Source organism: Brassica napus, chromosome C3 (genome assembly GCF_020379485.1).
Source record: "Brassica napus cultivar Da-Ae chromosome C3, Da-Ae, whole genome shotgun sequence".
NCBI lineage: Eukaryota > Viridiplantae > Streptophyta > Magnoliopsida > Brassicales > Brassicaceae > Brassica > Brassica napus.
The window spans coordinates 72,533,062-72,539,990 of record NC_063446.1 but is presented as its reverse complement, the minus strand read 5'-3'; the positions used below and the strand labels follow the sequence as shown (position 1 = coordinate 72,539,990).

The 6,929-nt window shown below is 29.6% G+C and overlaps 1 long non-coding RNA gene across 1 annotated transcript; it reads right to left on the bottom strand.

The window, feature by feature from the left end:
* Positions 1 to 789: 789 nt before the first annotated feature.
* LOC125583531 lies at positions 790 to 3,336 on the bottom strand. Its single transcript, XR_007320552.1, has 3 exons — positions 2,297 to 3,336; positions 1,527 to 1,907; positions 790 to 1,320 (listed from the first exon to the last, which is right to left on the bottom strand). It is a non-coding gene; the product is annotated as an uncharacterized LOC125583531 (long non-coding RNA).
* Positions 3,337 to 6,929: the final 3,593 nt, after the last annotated feature.

Sequence of the window (6,929 nt, the reverse complement as noted above, 5' to 3'; positions counted from 1 at the left end):
TTTAAATATTTTGTTTTCTTTTTTGAAAAAATCTGTATATAAAATAACCAATTTTCATTGGTCGGTGAACCTATAGATTCACCTAAGGGGTCAACCCAAGAATTTCTCTTATTCTTTTCGGTCATCTTTCTTCACTTGTTTTTCTTAAAATGTTGACCATCTCATCTTGATCTAGTGTATTTTTAAAGTATTTATTCTATATTAAGATATGCTAGACTTTGAAAACAATAAATCCCATCAAACTAATAAATCTATTTGATTTTTGCAATAACAACCGTTCATGTTTTAAGATATTAGTTTTGTTCTGGGTAGAAATAAGTAGGGAAATCATATAGTTAATTTTTGTTTGCTTGTTTTGGAACAGTTGGTGATTCCCCGTAGGGAGGTGCATAAACACTTGAAATAAATAGATATAGATACCAGATCATAACCAAAGTTTATGTAAAAAGTCTGTCTTAAACTTGTTTATCATAAAATCAGAAAAGTAACGGCGTAGAAACATATAACACACATGTTAAAATTTTGAAAACAAAGCTCCAAGAACTCGTATGTGAAATTTAAAAAAAAATCCTCTAAGAACTTTAAAAAAAAATCCTCTAAGAAGCAAGTCTATTATGCATCACATGCAAAATGACTGCTTAATACAAATGAAATCAGAGCAAACACCACCAAAATCTCAATATTCATGGCAAGAACCCACGGTTTCCATTTTGTGAGTGCAGCATAGAGATTTAGTAGCCTAGCCCTAGTGTAGCATAGTAAATAAGACAATTACGGACAGATTCATAAAAGAGCAAGCAACTGTCTTTATCAATTAAAACACAAATCAAATCAGAATCAGAATCATCAAATGCGAACATCACCCAAACTCTGTATATACATGGCATGAACCCACAATTTCCATTTTCTGACTGCAGCAAAGAGATTAAGTGGCCTAATCCTAGTGTAGCATAGCATTAAGGACAATCAAAAACAGGTCCAAATGGAAACCTTTGAAGGATTTTACGGCAAGGGAAGAGGAAGAAGGAGCAGCACACGAGCTTAAACTAAGACATAGAACATCTATAGACCAATCTGGAGATAAACAAAGAGCAAAACCGTGACGAACCTGAACAACTGCCATGATGGTCTTAGTGACAACAGCAGCAGCTCTCTCAGTGTAATGCCCTCTCGCCACAATCCTATCAAACAACTCAACACCTTCACAAAGCTCCATACCCAAATGCACAGCATGCTCATCCTCATAAGTCTCCTTCAAGGTAACAACGTTGGGATGCTCAGGCATATGCCTCATGATCTCTAGTGTTATATATGGTCATCCTATAAGAAGGCAACCAAAACTTTCTAGAAAATAAATATTCCAACTTTTACATTTTACCCAGCAACCACAAGTTCATATTTTTTTATTTTTTTTTCACAAGTTCAAATTTGTTTCAACTCAAACATGGAATCCAAATTTACAATGTCCTAGAGCAGCAACTAATCTTGGTAAAGAGAGAAAACAAAAGCAGTAGAAGTAGAAGAACCTGCTTAGAGAGTTCTCTGGTGGGACACAGAACAACAGTCCTGGGACGCCTAGGCTTAGTTATTTTACCAAGGGTTGCCTCATCTTCTCTCATCAGCTGCAAAAACTCAAACCAATACACCTTAAAACGCCATGTTTTCAAGAACATCAACCAACCTATCTTCATATCTAAAGATATCATGAAATGACACTAAAGAAACGCATCAAATCATCTACTGTTACATAAGAATACACCAGCACACTTCCCGCTGAAGGTCCTTGATAGTGTTTCTTCAGGTCTGGCCATTTGATTAAAGACTGCAGAAGGTCCTTGATAGTCACGTCCACGGTAAACCACCATTACACTTCCTGCTCTCCATATCACCATTCCACCAGTTCGACGCTGCCCATCAAGAGTAAACCCAATCAGTTCCCAACAAAACAATTTTTTTTTTGCATCAACTTGTTACTACTTAACAGCCATGCTCAGCTCCATCTCCTATACAAAACTGCATTATTGTTACTAAGAAAGAGAACTGCTAAGTTTCAGAACTAAGTTGAGATTAGGTAATGAGATTAGGTAATTATTGTTCAAGATCATTCAAGAACTAAGAGAGAACTAACTTGAATGATCATTACTAAGACCATTCTATTGCAGAACTAACTTGAGATTAAGTGGTTATTGTCCCTATATATTAGCTATCTAATTTCAAATTCCACACCTCAAATTCAACTAACGACGTGCACGCAATAAAGAGATCTTTTTTCTACCAGGAATCAATTGAAACAGACCTCAACAATCTCATGAGCCGGTCTTCATATCACGAGCAAGCACCTCATGGAACTTAAGCCTCACAAGCTCCTCTTTCCTCCAAGTATCATGAATCTTCTCCATCACCGCCTGCGTGAGGCCAGCTTTAGGTATATTAATCCTCACCCTCAGATACATCCCGTCTCTCCTCAGCCTCCATAGCTCAGAATCCTCAATCGTAAGCTCCGCCAACGACGGAGCTCTAGCTCTCCTCTTCTTCACCGCCGACAATCCTCCATCTCCTTCATTCCTCTCCGCCACCTGTTCTTCCTCGTTCTTCTCCTACGGCAACAACACATCATCGTCCTCCTCATCATCACTCTCTTCTCCCTCAGCGAGTATCACATCAGGCCTCACCCACTCTCTCTTCAGCAAATCGCCTAACCTCTCTTCTCCAGTCACCGGCTTCTTCACATCCTCCTCGTCGTTATCCTCCGCATCGTCCTCCTCGTCGTCGTCAGAAGCTGCTAATCCTAAGTTCCATAGACGGAGAACGATCCTCTCAATCGAGCTCTGTCCTTTATCCTTCTCCAAATAGCGGCGTTCGCCTCGGATTCCTTCTCCGGTGACTGGAGATTACCTCGCTCGTTCGCTAGAGGAGGCGCGTGAGAGTAAGAAAAAAGGCAACTGGCTGACGTGGAGACTCTGATGAAGTATGAACTCGTGATAGGTTTTGGTATAGTATAATCTTGAGGAGGGAATACGTTTTGGTGAAGATAAGAGGTGGAGTGCGAGATCTATATAGAATCTCAGATTGGGAAAGCCAAAAGGATCCATTAATGAGATCAAATAGTGTATAGAAATGGTGAGGGGATTGATTGCAGGGGAGGGGATTGATTGTTAGTAAACCAGAACGGCGATCGAAGGAAACAAAGACGACGGAGAAGACGAAGAGAAAAAGCAGAGACCCGCTTCAGGAGATAGCGTGTCTGACGTGGCAAAACAGAAACTCCTCATTGGTTGATTTAATTGAGGACGTGGACAGCCTCCCTACTCCTCATATATCCCTTTTAGTATAGGATAAATTATATATAATCTATCTATACTAATAAAAGGGACCTTTAGAGGCTCCGTAGAGCGTCCACATCAGCAAAAAAAAATTCTCCCGAAAGATGACACGTGGCATAAAATATAGTTTTTCATTTTAATATTACTAATTTTTGAAAATTATAAATAATATGTAAACATACAGTATAAAAAATGGAAAAAATACATTAAACATATGTAAAATTACCATTTTTCACTTAAAAAAAAGACGGCTTATCTCCATAATGTAACATTACCGTTTTATAAAAAAAAAACATTATATATAATTTCGAAAATAATAAATATATGTAAACATACAACATAAAAAATAGAAACACTACATTAAACATATGTAAGATTACCATTTTACATTTTTATTTTTAAAAAATAATATGTAAACATACAACATAAAAAATGGAAAAACTACATTAAACATACGTAAGATTACCATTTTTCACTAAAAAAAGACGGTTTATCTCCATAATGTAACATTATTATTTTATAAAAAAAACATTATATATAATTTCGAAAATAATAAATAATGTGTAAACATACAACATAAAAAATGGAAATACTACATTAAACATATGTAAGATTACCATTTTACATTTAAAAATAACAATAATATGTAAACATACAACATAAAAAAATGGAAAACTACATTAAACATATGTAAGATTACCATTTTTCACCAAAAAAACGGCTTATCTCCATAATGTAACATTACCATTTTATAAAAAAAGAAAAAAACATAAATATAACTATTTGACTATTTGTCCAAGTTCTTCTATTAAACATTGCCGTATAGAGCGTCCACATCAGCAAAACAAAACTTCTCCCGAAATATGACACGTGGCATAAAATATAGTTTTTCATTTTAATATTACTAATTTTTGAAAATTATAAATAATATGTAAACATACAACATAAAATGAAAAAAAACTACATTAAACATATGTAAAATTACCATTTTTACTTTAAAAAAAAAGACGGTTTATCTCCATAATGTAACATTACCGTTTTATAAAAAAAACAAAAACATTATATATAATTTCGAAAATAATAAATATATGTAAACATACAACATAAAAATGGAAACACTACATTAAACATATGTAAGATTACCATTTTACATTTTTATTTTTAAAAAATAATATGTAAACATACAACATAAAAATAGAAAAACTACATTAAACATATGTAAGATTACAATTTTTCACTAAAAAAAAGACGGTTTATCTCCATAAGGTAACATTACTATTTTGTAAAAACAAAATTATATATAATTTCGAAAATATTAAATAATATGTAAACATACAACATAAAAAATGGAAATACTACATTAAACATATGTAAGATTACCATTTTACATTTAAAAATAACAATAATATGTAAACATACAACATAAAAAAATATGGAAAAACTACATTAAACATATGTAAAATTACCATTTTTCACTAAAAAAAACGGCTTATCTCCATAATGTAACATTACCATTTTATAAAAAAAAGAAAAAAAACATAAATATAACTATTTGACTATTTGTCCAAGTTTTTCTATTAAACATTGCCGTTTTACATTAAAAATGGAAAAAAACATTAGGATTTAAACATCTATCTTAAAATATAAAATATAGATATTAACTAAATATAAAGTATAAGAAAGAGAAATACTCAATATCTAGAAAAATAAATAATAAGTAAATACTATAAATATATAAATATATGAATTATATATACAATAATAAGTAAATGCACAATTTTTAAAATATGGAACGAGTACATTAAATATTAAACATCTATCTTAAAATGTAAAATATAGATATTAAGTAAATAGAAAGTATAAGGAAAAGAAATACACAACTTAAAAACAATGGAAAAAGTATATTAATATTTAAACATCTATCTTAAAATGTTAAATATAGATATCATGCAAATATAAAGTATAAGAAAAGGAAATACACAATTTAAAAAAATGGAAAAAGTACATTATTATTTAAACATCTATCTTAAAATGTAAATCTATCTTAAAATATAAAATTATTAGTAAATAGAAAGTATAAGAAATAGAAATACACAATATAAAAAATGGAAATACTACATTAAACATATGTAATATTACCATTTTACATTTTTATTTTTAAAAATAATATGTAAACACACAAAAAAAAAATGGAAAAACAACATTAAACATATGTAAGATTACCGTTTTTCACTAAAAAAAAAGGGCTTATCTCCATAATGTAACATTACTATTTTGTAAAAAAACATTATATATAATTTCAAAAATAATAAATAATATGTAAACATACAACATAAAAAATAGAAATACTACATTAAACATATGTAATATTACCATTTTACATTTAAAAATAACAATAATATGTAAACATACAACATAACAAAAATGGAAAAACTACATTAAACATCTATACTAATAAAATGAACCTTTTGAGGCTCCATAGAGCGTCCACATCAGCGAAAAAAACTTCTCCCGAAAGATGACACGTGGCATAAAATATACTTTTACATTTTAATATTACTAATTTTCGAAAATTATAAATAATATGTAAACATACAACATAAAAAATGGAAAAACTACATTAAACATATGTAAAACTACCATTTTTCAACCTTTTGAGGCTCCATAGAGCTTCCACATCAGCGAAAAAAACTTCTCTCGAAAGATGACACGTGGCGTAAAATATAGTTTTACATTTTAATATTACTAATTTTCGAAAATGATAAATAATATGTAAACATACAGCATAAAAAATGAAAAAACTACATTAAACATAAGTAAAATTACCATTTTTCACTTAAAAAAAATGACGGTTTATCTCCATAATGTAACATTACCGTTTTATAAAAAAAAACAAAATATTATATATAATTTCAAAAATAATATATATACGTAAACATACAACATAAAAATGAAAATACTACATTAAACATATGTAAGATTACCATTTTACATTTTTATTTTTAAAAATAATATGTAAACACACAAAAAAAATGGAAAAACAACATTAAACATATGTAAGATTACCGTTTTTCACTAAAAAAAAGGGCTTATCTCCATAATGTAACATTACTATTTTATAAAAAAAAGATTATATATAATTTCAAAAATAATAAATAATATGTAAACATACAAAATAAAAAATGGAAATACTACATTAAACATTTGTAATATTACCATTTTACATTTAAAAATAACAATAATATGTAAACATACAACAAAAAAAAATGGAAAACTACATTAAACATATATACTAATAAAATGAACCTTTTGAGGCTCCATAGAGCGTCCACATCAGCGAAAAAAACTTCTCCCGAAAGATGACACGTGGCATAAAATATAGTTTTACATTTTAATATTACTAATTTTCGAAAATTATAAATAATATGTAAACATACAGCATAAAAAATGAAAAAACTACATTAAACATATGTAAAATTACCGTATTTCCATAATGTAACATTACCGTTTTATAAAAAAAAATATTATATATAATTTCGAAAAAAAAATATATATACGTAAACATACAACATAAAAAATGGAAATACTACATTAAACATATGTAAG